General features: G+C 35.8%; 1 long non-coding RNA gene across 1 annotated transcript; it reads right to left on the minus strand.

Moving 5' to 3' along the window:
* Positions 1-8,139: 8,139 nt before the first annotated feature.
* LOC142534505 (uncharacterized) lies at positions 8,140-9,064 on the minus strand. Its single transcript, XR_012817074.1, has 3 exons — positions 8,957-9,064; positions 8,779-8,872; positions 8,140-8,644 (listed from the first exon to the last, which is right to left on the minus strand). It is a non-coding gene; the product is annotated as an uncharacterized LOC142534505 (long non-coding RNA).
* Between the last annotated feature and the right edge of the window lie 8,634 nt (positions 9,065-17,698).

The raw sequence follows: 17,698 nt of genomic DNA on the forward strand, positions 1-17,698 counted from the left end.
TGTACCAGGAAATAACAAGTACATATACATAGCACAACAGCAGTGAAAAATATCATACTCAACATATCTTTCATGAACTTAAAAACATAACGTAAACGTGTTGTGTAAAATCATAATGCCAACTACCTTTCATGAACTTTAAAACATTAACATAAACATGTCGTATAAAATCATGTCGTGTCCAAATCATGTCATCTCATATCATCATATACGTGTCAAAACATGTCATCTCATGTTATCATATACGTAAACGTGTCGTGTAAATCATATCGTATTAAAGCATGTCATCTCATGTCATCATATACGTATACATTTTCTTTTTAATTGAATTCAATTCATTAGCTGTGACTTTCGTATCATCATGTCATCATGTCAGTCGATGATCCATCTACGTGTAACCACAGTACTGGTGGCGGGGACACCAGCGACAGTCTCACCCGTCAACTGGGCCTTAGCCTATCATATCATCATATCATGTCAATGGAAATACGATCGTCGGGATCCCTCTGGGGCCTTCTCCCGTAAACGGGCTCCCTCTGGGCCTTTTCCCTCACGATACCTCCAATCATATCATCATGTCATCGTGTCAGTCCACAACTAAATCACTTCGTTCAAAACGTGTCATCATATTCATCACTTAATAAAATCATGCATATACGTATTTTTCCTTTAAACCAAGCATGCACAGTATTTATTATAATTTCATAAAAATTCATAACCATGATGCATAAACATTTAAAAACATGATAAATGTGCTCAGGGCGCTGCCTTGACCAAATCTCATCCCGGGTGCAAAATAACCATTTTGCCCCTGTAAACCCAAAAATTACCGTTTTCTATCTAGACGTAAAATTTCACGTCTTGACATTTTCTTAATTCCATTAACTCTAACATGTCCCATAATTATTTAAGCCTACATGAAATTTCTCATATTTTTATTTGGCCTAAATCTATGACTTTAAATTAATCTTTAAAAATAACCTATTAATGCGTTTTTAATCCCGAATTAAACCAAACCTTAGCATAAAATTCCCAATTTAGAAACTTAGACTTCTAATAATTATTTGAGCTTAAATATAATTCTCCATAATTTTATTTAGCTAAATCTAGGTGTTTCAATTAATTCTTTAATTAATGATTCGTATGACGATTAAATCCCGGATAAATCCAAACTCATCATTTTGATCCGAAACTTACCAAACTCTTAAAAATGTCCCAAAACATATTTAAAGCATCCCTCAACGTAAACTCGAGCCTATTTCATAACTTAACCAAATTGTTTTAAAACTTGGACCGGGGTCCCGTTTTTAACTCGAATCGACTCGAAACTCAACCAAATTTTTCCTCAACTTTCACCACACCTAATACACTCATTTTGTAACGTCTGCCCTTTTTATTGCTTTAAGAGTACTAGAAATTTTTTTTTCCTTTACAATTTTCGACCATCACATAAAAATATTTTCCCATTTGAAATAAAACATCAACCACTAACATTTCAAAATCAGGTGAAATAGTCGTAAAACTGAAATCGTCCACTGTTTGCCAAACCTAAAAAGCAATAATTTGAAAAGAATAGCCCATACTAAACCTCTCAAAATCTTTCAAAAGCATAAATAAATAGTCTAAAAATCTTTAGCTTAATCATGAATCTAAACGTAAATGTGGAAAAATAGAAGCGCTGGTTCTCGGGGTTGTGTGCACCGACAGTCCAGCAAAATCACCCATCAAGTCCTCTCTCCAAACCACCTGCATCCATCACACCTAGTGAGTCTAAAGACTCAACACACTATAATCTTAATAACGAATAACACGTAATACAGTCAATATATAACAGTGAAAAATACTTGTACTTAAAATATCGTTTTCATGAAGATACATAAACTTTAAATAGAAACATTTTCATAATGATGCATAACATAAACCTTCACATTTTCCTTTTTTCCTCAACATGACGTGACATAAACATTTTTCATGATCATAAACATTTTTTCTTTTTTCCTTTTCCTTTTTTTTTGAATTCATATCTTAATTGTGACTTTCCTGACATGACATGAACATGAAAAATCGCTGGATCCATCTACATTAAACCACAGTACTGGGCGACGGGGACATCAGCAACACTCTCATCGGTCAACTGAGCCTTGGCCTATCATGATTCGAATAGAAATACGATCGTCGGGGCTCCCTCTGGGGCCTTCTCCCATAAATGGGCTCCCTCTGGGGCCTTCTCCCCTCACGATATTCCCATTCTTACCTCAAACCTCATAACCTCATATTTGTAATAATGGAAACACGATCGTCGGGCTCCCACTGGGACCGTCACCCTCACGACATCTCCAACATTAACGAATTAGTCACAATTACTTCACTTCCTTCAACATTTAATTCTCATCACTTTAAAAATCATGCATAACATTTAATTTTGTTTTTGAAACCAAGCATGCAACATGTCTTTTAAATGTCTTCCTTAAATCATAAAAATCCCTTAGACATTTAAAAAAGTCATAATTTAATCATGAACATTTCAATAAACATTTAAAAAATATCATAATATCATAAAAATAGCATTTAGGGCACTGCCACGACGGTTACTAATTTTTCCGTGTAAAAAAGACCGTTTTACCCCTGGACTTGACCTTTGTACGATTTGAATTTTTTCTTGATTTCTTGACTCTAACATGTCCCAAATAATTATTTAGGCTTAAATTAAAAATTCCCATAATTTATTTATCTTAAAAGCTAGACTTTTTCAATTAATCTTTAATTAATCGTTTTGACGGTGTTTTAATCCCGAAAAATCCCAGACTCTAACAAATAAAATTCCTAAATTCATAATTTAGTCTTTTTATATATTTTAGCCTTGTGGACCACGACTCCACCCCCCGTGAGCCATTTTCCAATTTGTTCTTTATATAAAAACCCTAATTGACACCTAACTTCGACCCCGAGCCAACCTTTCGATTTTCACGAGTACCCCCAAACCATGTCGACCCAAAACTTGACCCACATCTTAAACTATCCTACTGGACCCTTAGAACACTAAGAACCCAGCCCCAACAACAAAAACGAGCCACCCAACCCCAAACCCATGCTGGCCGAGAACTCCCATAGTGACTAGGACTCTTCTTTTGTGCTTAGGACCATACGCAGTGACCCGTCCCTGGACCCAGACCATGAGCACTCACCTAGGACCCTAAGGACTCATTCAAACCCAGCCCGTTGCTCCTGGCTGCATCGCAGTGACGCTTGCACGCTGCTGCACCTAAGCGTGCAGCGGCACCACTCTCGGGTAGGAGTCCTAGCTTGGCTAGGACTCCTTCCCCAGCCCTTACCTCGAGTCCTAGCATTGCTAGGTCTCTCCCCTAGACTCCCCACGACCTTAGTTAGCCTCCAGACCAAGGCCAGCCCTTGCCCAGCCGTGGGGTACCAACCGTAACCCCTTTTCCTTCATGCAGCAAGTTTAACGGTTGTGCTTGTTTCTTTGATGTTCCAGCCGTGTGTTGTGTGGCTGAGTGGGGCTTCAATTCATACCAAAGCGTTACTTAAACATACCTAGACATCATGGCACCCCTTAGGTGTAAAACGTTAGTCATGGCATCAAAGATATTGCATAAAGATCATGCACATGGGAAGAACGAGAACATCAAAATTCTGGACTTCATGCTTCATACAAATACTTAAAAAAAAATATATTTGACATGATGGATGAGAAAAGAGATATATGGCGTGCCTTTGCATTTTAAACGCACAGACAAAACCGTTGACGACGAAGAACGGGAAGAACCTTGGCTTTGTTCTACTGGACCTTCGAAATTCTCCTTCTAGCTTGTCAGTGGTGTGTGCCGTGAGGTGTTGTGATTGAGGAGAGAGTTTTCAGATTTTTAAAAATAGGTGGCCCGATCCTTGATGCAAAAAGGTGTAGTGTTTTGGGTGCGGATTTGCATATTATATCGTAATAAGGTTATTAATTCAAGTTAGGCCTATTAAGCCAAGTTTAGGCCCATTAGGGTTTATTTGGATTTAAATAAAATATTAACATGTGAATTTATTAACCGGGTTGCCAAAAGCTCGTATTTTAGTTGAAAAACTAACACCGATAAAATTTTCGTCCCGACGTATAAAATCACCTCAAAACCCTTTAATTTCAAAAATACTAAAAAGCATCACCCTTAATTTAAATAATTAAAAACATTAACCAATAAAACATTTTTACACTTTTCAGCCTTCAGTTCCCGTTCCTCGATCGTCACTTGAATATTCCGTAAAAATACAATTTAATGCAACCATGTAGAAAATATAATTTTAAACATGCAAATATGCACAACATTATTAATTCATGCATTAAAATATTTAATAAAAATACAGGAGAATTTAATAATTGCATGCATGTGGTTCGCGTGGACCTTTAAATTTTTTAGGCTTTACAATCCCCCCCCCCCCCCCCCCCCCCTCCAAATTGAATTTCCGTCCTCAAAAATTTGCTTATCCTTAATAACCCAAAGTTTAGTCTTAGTTCTATATCCCAAAAATCCACGCTTTCGCTGCGCTACTATGATAAAACTTAAAATCTAGAAGGTCCTTACGTCTCCTTGATCCCAATTAATTTTCCTTCTAAATCCTTATTGCGATTTGCAACTTAAGAAACCCATAATGACTTAGTGCTATAACTATATAACCTCGAATTTCAATTTTTCTTACAATTCCCATATTAAAAGATGGATGATCATACTTATCGGTATATTACTTTCCTTATTTTACACCCAAAATATTCATCAACTTATCATATTTTCAACCTTAAAATCCCAAGCGCATCCTCTAGCGCTTAAAATTTCAAGCTAATATTGTTCATTCCTAAAAACCTTGATTAGCAATTCCTTACAACTTTATAACCAAATTATCCCAATGTTTAAAATATTCCTTAAAAAGTCTAAATCCTCAAATTCTATCATTAACCCATTCAATTATCGTTTATTGATAAACTAGTCCCCAAATTCCTTAGCAATTGGTAAAATAAACTCTTAATTTCCTCAAAAGTTATCTTAATTGGTCCTTAATTTCAAAAATCTTACGATTAACCCATAAGTTCTTGGCATTCTTAATTTCCTGCTACGAGTTTCCCATAACTAATTTTGATAATTTTAAAACTTTTGTTTTACCCAAAATCAATTCTCATAATCAATATTACCTTTCATCAAAACTTAAAAATCCCAATTTATACATTTTCTTACTCCCAAGTCGTTGCAAATCCTTAAATCATTATTCCTTACGTCTAATTCCCAAAAATTAATTCGACGAGTAACCTTGAATCATAAATATTTTCTTATAAAAATCTATGTGTCCCATAAGCAGTCATAATATTCACGATTAACCTATAGCCCAAAAAGTAAAACGTCAATACTAAAACCCAAAAATCAACATAGTCCAATTCCACCACAAAACCAACATGCGTTAAAATCAAATAATTTCTTATTTCATATCGTCATGCAGGTAACATCATACTGAATCATATAAAGCATGTAAAACTTACAAATTTGAGGCTTGACGACTGATCTTTCCGGCGCTGATGGTGGCACAACCCTTTATAGGACCTTTGCTCTGATACCAACTGTAACGTCTGCCCTTTTTATTGCTTTAAGAGTACTAGAAATTTTTTTTTCCTTTACAATTTTCGACCATCACATAAAAAATTTTCCCCTTTGAAATAAAACATCAACCAACTAGCATTTAAAAATCAGTGAAATAGTCGTAAAACTGAAATCGTCCACTGTTTACCAAAATTAAAAAGCAATAATTTGAAAAGAATAGCCCATGCTAACCTCTCAAAAATATCTCAAAAGCATAAATAAATAGTCTAAAAATCTTTAGCTTAAATCATGAATCATAAACGTAAATGCGGAAAAATAGAAGCGCTGGTCTCGGGTTGTGTGCACCGACAGTCCAGCAAAATCACCCATCAAGTCCTCCTCCAAACCACATGCATCCATCACACCTAGTGAGTCTAAAGACTCAACACACCATAATCTTAATAACGAATAATACGTAATACAGTCAACATATAATAGTGAAAAATACTTGTACTTAAAATATCGTTTTCATGAGATGCATAAACTTTAAATATAAACATTTTCATAATGATGCATAACATAAACCTTCACATTTTCCTTTTTTCCTCAACATGACGTGATATAAAACATTTTTCATGATCATAAACATTTTTCCTTTTTTTTCCTTTTCCTTTTTTTTTGAATTCAGATCGTTAATTGTGACTTTCCTGACATGACATGAACATGAAAAATCGCTGGATCCATCTACATGAAACCACAGTACTGGGCGACGGGGACATCAGCAACACTTTCACCGGTCAACTGAGCCTTGGCCTATCATGATTCGAATAGAAATACGATCGTCGGGGCTCCCTCTGGGGCCTTCTCCCATAAATGGGCTCCCTCTGGGGCCTTCTCCCCCACGATATTCCCATTCTTACTTCAAACCTCATAACCTCATATTCGTAATAATGGAAACACGATCGTCGGGCTCCCACTAGGACCGTCACCCTCACGACATCTCCAACATTAACGAATTAGTCACAATTACTTCACTTCCTTCAACATTTACATTCACACTTTATAAAAATCATGCATAACATTTAATTTTGTTTTTGAAACCAAGCATGCAACATGTCTTTTAAATGTCTTCCTTAAATCATAAAAATCCCTTAGACATTTAAAAATCATAATTTAATCATGAACATTTCATATATTTAAAAATAATCATAATATCATAAAAATAGCATTTAGGGCACTGCCATGACGTTTACTAATTTTTCCGGTGTAAAAAGACCGTTTTACCCCTAAACTTGATCTTTTACGATTTTGACTTTTTTCTTGATTTCTTGACTCTAACATGTCTCAAATAATTATTTAGGCTTAAATTAAAATTCCCATAATTTATTTATCTTAAAAGCTAGACTTTTCAATTAATCTTTAATTAATCGTTTTGACGGTGTTTTAATCCCGAAAAAACCCAAGCTCTAATATAAAATTCCTAAATTCATAATTTAGTCTTTTTATATTATTTTAGCCCTTATGGACCACGACTCCACCCCCGTGAGCCGTTTTCCAATTTTTCTTTATTTAAAAACCCTAATTGACACCTAAACTTCGACCCCGAGCCAACTTTCGATTTTCACGAGTTACCCCCGAACCATGTCGACCCAAAACTTGACCCACATCTTAAACTATCCTACTGGACCCTTAGAACACTAAGAACCTAGCCCCAACAACAAAACGAGCCACCCAACCCCAAACCCATGCTGGCCGAGAACTCCCATAGTGACTAGGACTCTTCTTTTGTGCTTAGGACCATACGCAGTGACCCGTCCCTGGACCCAGACCCATGAGCACTCACCTAGGACCCTAAGGACTCATTCAAACAGCCCGTTGCTCCTGGCTGCACCGCAGCGACGCCTGCGCGCTGCTGCACCTAAGCTTGCAGCGGCACCACTCTCGGGTAGGAGTCCTAGCTTGGCTAGGACTCCTTCCCCAGCCCTTACCTCGAGTCCTAGCATGGCTAGACTCTCCCCTAGACTCCCCACGACCCTAGTTAGCCTCCAGACCAAGGCCATGTCAGGGCCCGTGCTCTTAATTGATATTTAATTACCACACAACAAGGATTAAATGGTGTAAACAACGAAACGAGTTTAAAACGTTCATTAGGGCCTACAGAAATTTCGGCATGACCTCCCCGTAATTAGGACATCCCAAAATTTCGAAACACAACAATAACAATATACGCTCGAAAATAACATAAGTTTCACAATCAACCACACCAACACCTACAGCCGCACTGGCCAGGACTAGACACAACATACCACAAATAAAATTCAAACAACATTAAACATAACCATACAGCTACACAGGACATCTCCCTGGCAAATGTATCAAACCAGCATAATATATATATAATATCTGGGAACTCTGACACCAAACGACTGACTACTGGTACCACTCGCTGACGCTCCACCAGATGCGTCAAAACCCCTGGAATGACCTGCTATGTCATCAAAACAACCACAACATCAAAAGAAAACAGGGGTCGGACCCCAGTAAGACAAACCAGTAAATCATGACGTAAATAAAGGACATGTAATAATATCAAGTAAATGCAATGCTATGCGATGCATGAATGGTAACAATGGAATAACGGATACCAAATGGAGTCCAAACGAATAACATCATCAACAGTAACAGTGGCCACCCGTGCCAGGAATGCAGCATCAAATCGCCGCTCGTCCATGCACGTAGCATCGGGAATGCGAGTAGCTAAGTCGCTCGTCCCTAGCTGTCATCTGGGAATGTGGCTAATCCTAACCCACTCGTCCCTCTGATGACTCAATAAATCTCAACAGAATCAACATAAATAGCCGTAAAAGGAGTCAAGGCTCAATATGTTATGCCAATACAATATATGCATGAATGCAACAAATAAACATTCAATGCACATAATAGCAAACAACATTCACCGAATATTCTTACACGCCAATATAAGCGTCATAATGATATAGGTTTGAACGTACCTCAATTGCAACTTACAATCCACACCAAATTCTTAAGGATTATCGACTGAACTCGCCCAACAATAAAACCTACAATATAAATTCGCTATACACTTCAATACAATGCATACCAAACGACTAAACCAAAATAAATCGTCTCGGTTAAAATTCGAAATCCGGGCAGCCTATATAACCTTTCAAAATCTGGAATTCAAACTTAATACCTCAATACTCGAGGCTAGAATGCACAACGGTAATTTCGCAAAGGTGGCTCGCCGGAACAAGTTGCCGGAAATACTGTTCACGCCGGAAACCTAGCTGGAAATTAGGGGAAAAGCTCAATTCTTCACTTTTATAAACGAATACACCAAGAACAACCAAAATTCGAAGCCAAAAGATTACCTAAATCCGAATCGAAGCTCACGCACCGTGCTGAAAAACAGGACCGATCGAGCATGCAACCTTCCGATACAAGGCAAGAAGGAAGCTAATAGAATGGAGGAAGAAAGTTTGCTAAGCTGCTGCACTATTCTCCGACCATCGGTGGCGCTACGCGACTGAAACAGAACCAAGAGAGGAGCGACGAGTTGCAAAGCTGGGGAAAAGCTTTCTGGAATTGAGCGATTCTGATTTCTCAAATGGGTTGGGGTTATTATAATAAAAATGGGAATGGGCTGGGCTTATTTAAGTATTGGGTCTCACAGGCCATCCCTTGCCCAGCCGTGGGGTACCAACCCGTAACCCCTTTTCCCTCATGCAGCAAGTTTAACGGTTGTGCTTGTTTCTTTGATGTTCCATCCGTGTTTTGTTTGGGTGAGTGGGGCTTCAATTCATACCAAAGCGTTACTTAAACATACCTAGACATCATGGCAGCCCCTTAGGTGTAAAATGTGAGTCATGGCATCAAAGATATTGCATAAAGATCATGCACATGGGAAAACGAGAACATCAAAATTCTGGACTTCATGCTTCATACAAAATAACTTAAAAAAATATATTATGACATGATGGATGAGAAAAGGAGATATATGGCGTGCATTTGCGTTTTAAACGCACGAAAAACCGTTGACGACGAAGAACGGGAAGAACCTTGGCTTTGTTCTACTTGGACCCTTCGAAATTCTCCTTCTAGCTTGTTAGTGTGTGTGTGCCGTGAGGTTGGTGATTGAGGGAGAGTTTTCAGATTTTTAAAAATAGGTGGCCGATCCTTGATGCAAAAAGATGTAGGGTTTTGGGTGCGGATTTGCATATTATATAGTGAATAAGGTTATTAATTCAAGTTTAGGCCTATTAAGCCAAGTTTAGGCCCATTAGTGCTTATTTAGGATTTAAATAAAATATTAACATGTGAATTTATTAACCGGGTTGCCAAAAAGCTCGTATTTTAGTTGAAAAACTAACACCGATAAAATTTTCGTCCCGGCGTATAAAATCACCTCAAAACCCTTTAATTTCAAAAATACTAAAAAGCATCACCCTTAATTTAAATAATTAAAAATAATAACCAATAAAAACATTTTTACACTTTTCAGCCTTCGGTTCCCGTTCCTCGATCGTCACTTGAATATTTCTTAAAAATACAATTTAATGCAACCATGTAGAAAATATAATTTTAAACATGCAAATATGCACAACATTATTAATTCATGCAATTAAAATATTTAATAAAATACAGGAGGATTTAATAATTGCATGCATGTGGTTCGCGTGGACCTTTAAATTTTCGGGGCGTTACACATTTACAGCCTTAAAATCATCCAAACCAACCCTCTAAACCTTTGAATATGACCCTGGACAGTGGCTGGAAAAAAATCAGCAACCCTCATTGGAAACTCCTAGGCAACTAAGCTTGAATCTCTTGGTCCCAACTACTGAGCCAACATTTACTGCATCTAAACACCCTTTCTGGACTCAAGACCGAACTCCCCAAGACTTCCTGGACCATCCCTAGCCGCCATACTGATCATGGAACCTGCCCACGCAAAGCACTCGATGAACCTCTCCAAAGCAAGTTACCCGAGTCCCCTCACCAAAGCTCCTTCGATTTACTTAAGGAACAAGACCAGCCATGCTCAGCCCCTTCCCAGCCCTTCCATTGATCCAAGAGAGTCCGACTTCAAGGCTGGTGTCGAGCCATGCACAACTACTAACCCAAAACTCTCGATCTACTCGACATCCTTCAAAGAACCACCGATCCCACCTATAACTCTCACTCCCTTGGCCATCAGTGACTCCAGCAGCTGTACCACATGATTCCTTGACATAAAATATCCTAAACAACGGCACCAGCAGCCCCTTTACACCATAGTAACAAAAACGTGAGATGTATGCAACAACATACGGTTTTCGTGCCAAACCAAGAGCATAAAAGCTTTGCTATACCAATACTGAAAAATGCATAAACATAACACACATGACAACACATATATGACGTGAATGATGCATAAAAAAGATACATGGCGTGCCTTGGTGATGTAGTCGTGAGGGGAATCGAAGAACGAGTGCCGGGAGAATTATTCTTGTAAAGAAAAGAAGTGACCGAAGCTTTCTTGAGATAATTCTTGCTGAAACCAAGAGAACCAATTTGAAAAGATGAAGTGTCGGCTGGTTCTATTATTGGTGTAGGGTAGGTTTAGTTTAAATGATGTTTAGGTGTTTAATTAAATAGTAAACAAATACTTAATGGGCCCTAAATTGCTAATTAAGAATTTAAAAAGAATTTTAAGTCCAATAAGCTTAAAATTAGGCCCATTAAATTCAAACATACTCCTGAAAAATATTTCGTGTTGGAAAGATTTTGAAAATATTAGCCGAACCCTCAAAAAGTCCCCCGATTTGATAAAATTTACGTACCATTAAAATTAAAATCATACGGGTAAAAATACCCAATAAATCCCATTTTCTGAAAAATACCTTTAAAATATCTTATATTAATTAATAAAAAAATGAATCATGTTATTAAAATAATTTTCCTGAAAATTCTCCGTCTCCGATCCCGTCCTCGAGCGCGAAATGAAACTTAAAAATCTTTAATGCATGAACCTTTAAAACTTCATGAAAAAATTCTATTATGCAATAATTATGCATAAAATGCATAAAAATAATTAAACCATAATTTATGAAATAAACCTGCATTTAATGCTTTAAAAAAAATTATAAATTACAAAAGAATTTAATAAATTGCATGCATGTGGTTTACGTGAACCTTACAATTCTCGGGACATTACAATCTCCCCCATTAAATTGAATTTCGTCCCGAAATTCGCTTATCCTTAATAATCAAAAAGTTTAGACTTAGTTCTAGTATCCCAATAGTCCATGCTTCCGCTGCGCTACTCTGATAAAATAATAAATATTAAGATGTCCTTATGTCTCCTTGGTCCCGATAAACTCTACCTTCTAAATATTTGCGAAACTCAACTTATAACGACCCATGGTGACCTAGTTCCAATTTTCTATAACCTCGAATTTCAACTTTTCTCAAATTTCCCAATATTAGAAATGACAGTCCGAATTTTATTGCGTCTTACTTTTCTTATACTATACCCGTAATGTTCATCAACCTATTACATTATCATTTATGCAACTTAAGAAATCTTAACACCAAGATTTTATTGATCGACTTATCTTCGGTGATACTTAAAAGTTAAACCTTATCTCAAACCCATAATGATATTCGCCTAAGATCCTTGAATCGAATCTTTATCTTATAGCACCAAACTTACGTAACTTAATTATTTACAAGTACATCTCGATGTAAAATTGTTGCAAATCTTAAACCTCGAATAACGTTAATCCATAAAACCCAAAATATACAATATTGATCTTCTATCTAATTAGTAAATTCTTTCTAGCATCAATTGCATGCTTAAACTATTTCCTTCCCAATTACAATATAGTTGAGGCCTAAGACCCTTGGACTTTCCTCATTGAAGCGAATGTCGCATACTTACTTATCATCAATACTTAATTAATACTAGCGTATAAAACTTAATAAGTCATCCCATGGGAACCTTAGACTAACTCTAATAAATCAACTTCACTTATACATCATAGAGTTCCAGAATCTCCATATCAAAGTTTTAGATTTCTTACTCGATAAAGTTCTTAATATTCATTCATTGATAACTTTTGTTGAACATCACTAATTCCCATTTGTTCTTTTTTAATTCACCCAAAATTTCCGTATGAACAAATATCTCATAAATTTGAATTTCAAACTTACGCAACCCAAATAATTTTGGATTACATAATTCCAACACACATATTCACTTATTCTCAAGTTGCTTAATGACTTACAAAATTCCTCAAGACAAGGTGTCTACCTCACCTCTTACATGCGTCTATCAAACATCTCAACCATCAATCATTCCCATCTTTCTATCCAAATTAAATTCCAACAAAGGTATAATTTTAACTCTTAAGATAATGATTAAAACTTAACCTACGTCAAACCTTAAATCCCTAAAAATAAGTTAACTTAATGTCTAATCTTGTAACTTGACCAATTGATCAATTTTATCTTAAATTGTTACCACTCTAAATTCTTAAATTTGCCACAACATTATTTCACTAACACTTAAATTTTCAAGCCCAAGATTGATTCATCCTACCATGCCCTTGGTTACCATTCCTTATAACCTCATAGCCCAATTGTTTCAAGGTTCTAGATATCCCTTCAAACCTAAATCATCAAAAAAAATCTGTCATTTAAACCATTTGATTCCCACTTAATGCTAAACTACTCCCAAATTCCTTAAAAAATTTGCAAAATTAATTCTTATTTTCCTCGAATTATTCAACTTGTCCTTAATTTCGAAAATTCCACAATTACCTATAAGTTATTGGCGTTCTTAATTTCATTTATATGTTTCTCGTAACATAAAGTTCAATAATTTTAAGCTTATTAAACCCAAAATCAATTTTCATAACCTCGAAAAGTTACTGATTTAACCCAAGTGTTTCTCTAAAGTTCGAATTTAATCCTAAAAAATTCCAGAATTTGCAATGTGGCCTTTAAAGTTCTCAAAAATTACATTTTTGGTCCTACAACTCTTCGAAATTTGCATTATTGTCCGCGTAGAATATTCGATTTATCCTCATTAAACCATAAAATTCTCGAACCTTATAATTTAATCCCAAAATTCGGTAAATTCAAAAATAGTCCCTTAGATTATTTTTTTAACCTAGGTCCTCAAATTATGGGTTATTACAATTAGGTCCTTAAAATTCTCAATCCATGCAATTGTGTCTTTAGGTCCCACTAGGTAGAGCATGCACCCTAAATAATTTCTACAATTTTATACTTCCAAGAAATCGTCGTAGTCTTCGAATAATTAATCCTTACAAGGAATCCTCAAAAATTAACTCGGCTAGCAAACACGAACCATCAATAATTTATTAGAAATTCTACAAGTCCCAAAAGCATTCATAATTTTCAAGATTAACTTATTACCCCAAGAGTACATCAGTACTACTGACCTAAAAATCAATATAGTCAAATCATTATCAACCTCTTCTAAAGCCCAATATTCGAATTCTTAGACACGTCCAATTCCAAACGTAACCACATGCAATTTAAACTGGTTTTTTTTTTAAACATTAAATCCTTAAATCATAAAAGCAGTTAAACATATACCGTATATCGTCATAAAGCATAAATCATGTTAACATGCAGGTGATAAGAGTAAATAATTTAAAACATTAAATCATAAAAGCTTACAGACTTGAGGCTTGAAGACTGAGCGGCAGAAGTTGGTGGTGGCACAACCCTATACAGGACCCTTGCTCTGATACCAACTGTAACGTCTTGCTCATTTTTAAAAATGCGGAAATATTTTTTTTTTCTAGAAGCATTTTCGATTATAAATTTACATTTAGAAAAATATAAAATTTTAAAAATGATCTTAAATATTTGAATATAAAAATAGCGCGGTCTAAACTAACCAAACTCGTCCAAAATCATACGTAAACACAAACGTATAAAATTCTTAAAATCATCAACGTATGAAAATATTCATCTCCTCTCAATCTCATAAATCGTAATGCGGAAAACATGTGGTCCTCGGGTCGTGTCCCCCACCAAGTCTGCCTACTCAGAGTTCGGCACCTCCAGTCTCTCACAATGTAGCTACCTGCATCACACACGCCTAGTGAGTCTAAAGACTCAACACGTCTGTACCAGGAATAACAAGTACATATACATAGCACACAGCAGTGAAAATATCATACTCAACATATCTTTCATGAACTTAAAAACATAACGTAAACGTGTTGTGTAAAATCATAATGCCAACATACCTTTCATGAACTTTAAAACATGAACATAAACATGTCGTATAAAATCATGTCGTGTCAAATCATGTCATCTCATATCATCATATACGTGTCAAAACATGTCATCTCATGTTATCATATACGTAAACGTGTCGTGTAAAATCATATCGTATTAAAGCATGTCATCTCATGTCATCATATACGTATACATTTTCTTTTTAATTGAATTCAATTCATTAGCTGTGACTTTCGTATCATCATGTCATCATGTCAGTCGATGGATCCATCTACGTGTAACCACAGTACTGGGTGGCGGGGACACCAGCGACAGTCTCACCCGTCAACTGGGCCTTAGCCTATCATATCATCATATCATGTCAATGGAAATACGATCGTCGGGATCCCTCTGGGGCCTTCTCCCGTAAACGGGCTCCCTCTGGGCCTTTTCCTCACGATACCTCCAATCATATCATCATGTCATCGTGTCAGTCACAACTAAATCACTTCGTTCAAAACGTGTCATCATATTCATCACTTAATAAAATCATGCATATACGTAATTTTTCCTTTAAACCAAGCATGCACAGTATTTATTATAATTTCATAAAAATTCATAACCATGATGCATAAACATTTAAAAACATGATAAAATGTGCTCAGGGCGCTGCCTTGACCAAAATCTCATCCCGGGTGCAAAATAACCATTTTGCCCCTGTAAACCCAAAAATTACCGTTTTCTATCTAGACGTAAAATTTCACGTCTTTGACATTTTCTTAATTCCATTAACTCTAACATGTCCCATAATTATTTAAGCCTACATGAAATTTCTCATATTTTTATTTGGCCTAAATCTATGACTTTTAAATTAATCTTTAAAAATAACCTATTAATGCGTTTTAATCCCGAATTAAACCAAACCTTAGCATAAAATTCCCAATTTAGAAACTTAGACTTCTAATAATTATTTGAGCTTAAATATAATTCTCCATAATTTTATTTAGCTTAAATCTAGGTGTTTCAATTAATTCTTTAATTAATGATTCGTATGACGATTAAATCCCGGATAAATCCAAAACTCATCATTTTGATCCGAAACTTACCAACTCTTAAAAATGTCCCAAAACATATTTAAAAGCATCCCTCAACGTAAACTCGAGCCTATTTCATAACTTAACCAAATTGTTTTAAAACTTGGACCGGGGTCCCGTTTTTAACTCGAATCGACTCGAAACTCAACCAAATTTTTCCTCAACTTTCACCACACCTAATACACTCATTTTGTAACGTCTGCCCTTTTTATTGCTTTAAGAGTACTAGAAATTTTTTTTCCTTTACAATTTTCGACCATCACATAAAAATATTTTCCCATTTGAAATAAAACATCAACCAACTAACATTTAAAAATCAGGTGAAATAGTCGTAAAACTGAAATCGTCCACTGTTTGCCAAACCTAAAAAGCAATAATTTGAAAAGAATAGCCCATACTAAACCTCTCAAAAATCTTTCAAAAGCATAAATAAATAGTCTAAAAATCTTTAGCTTAAATCATGAATCATAAACGTAAATGTGGAAAAATAGAAGCGCTGGTTCTCGGGTTGTGTGCACCGACAGTCCAGCAAAATCACCCATCAAGTCCTCTCTCCAAACCACCTGCATCCATCACACCTAGTGAGTCTAAAGACTCAACACACTATAATCTTAATAACGAATAACACGTAATACAGTCAATATATAACAGTGAAAAATACTTGTACTTAAAATATCGTTTTCATGAAGATACATAAACTTTAAATAGAAACATTTTCATAATGATGCATAACATAAACCTTCACATTTTCCTTTTTTCCTCAACATGACGTGACATAAAACATTTTTTCATGATCATAAACATTTTTTCTTTTTTCCTTTTCCTTTTTTTTTTGAATTCATATCTTTAATTGTGACTTTCCTGACATGACATGAACATGAAAAATCGCTGGATCCATCTACATTAAACCACAGTACTGGGCGACGGGGACATCAGCAACACTCTCATCGGTCAACTGAGCCTTGGCCTATCATGATCGAATAGAAATACGATCGTCGGGGCTCCCTCTGGGGCCTTCTCCCATAAATGGGCTCCCTCTGGGGCCTTCTCCCCTCACGATATTCCCATTCTTACCTCAAACCTCATAACCTCATATTTGTAATAATGGAAACACGATCGTCGGGCTCCCACTGGGACCGTCACCCTCACGACATCTCCAACATTAACGAATTAGTCACAATTACTTCACTTCCTTCAACATTTAAATTCTCATCACTCTATAAAAATCATGCATAACATTTAATTTTGTTTTTGAAACCAAGCATGCAACATGTCTTTTAAATGTCTTCCTTAAATCATAAAAATCCCTTAGACATTTAAAAATCATAATTTAATCATGAACATTTCATAAACATTTAAAAATAATCATAATATCATAAAAATAGCATTTAGGGCACTGCCACGACGTTTACTAATTTTTTCCGGTGTAAAAAGACCGTTTTACCCCTGGACTTGACCTTTTACGATTTTGAATTTTTTCTTGATTTCTTGACTCTAACATGTCCCAAATAATTATTTAGGCTTAAATTAAAATTCCCATAATTTTATTTATCTTAAAAGCTAGACTTTTCAATTAATCTTTAATTAATCGTTTTGACGGTGTTTTAATCCCGAAAAATCCCAGACTCTAAAATAAAATTCCTAAATTCATAATTAGTCTTTTTATATTATTTTAGCCCTTGTGGACCACGACTCCACCCCCGTGAGCCATTTTCCAATTTTTCTTTATATAAAACCCTAATTGACACCTAAACTTCGACCCCGAGCCAACTTTCGATT

Source organism: Primulina tabacum, unplaced genomic scaffold (assembly GCF_025594145.1).
Source record: "Primulina tabacum isolate GXHZ01 unplaced genomic scaffold, ASM2559414v2 Contig548, whole genome shotgun sequence".
Taxonomy (NCBI): domain Eukaryota; kingdom Viridiplantae; phylum Streptophyta; class Magnoliopsida; order Lamiales; family Gesneriaceae; genus Primulina; species Primulina tabacum.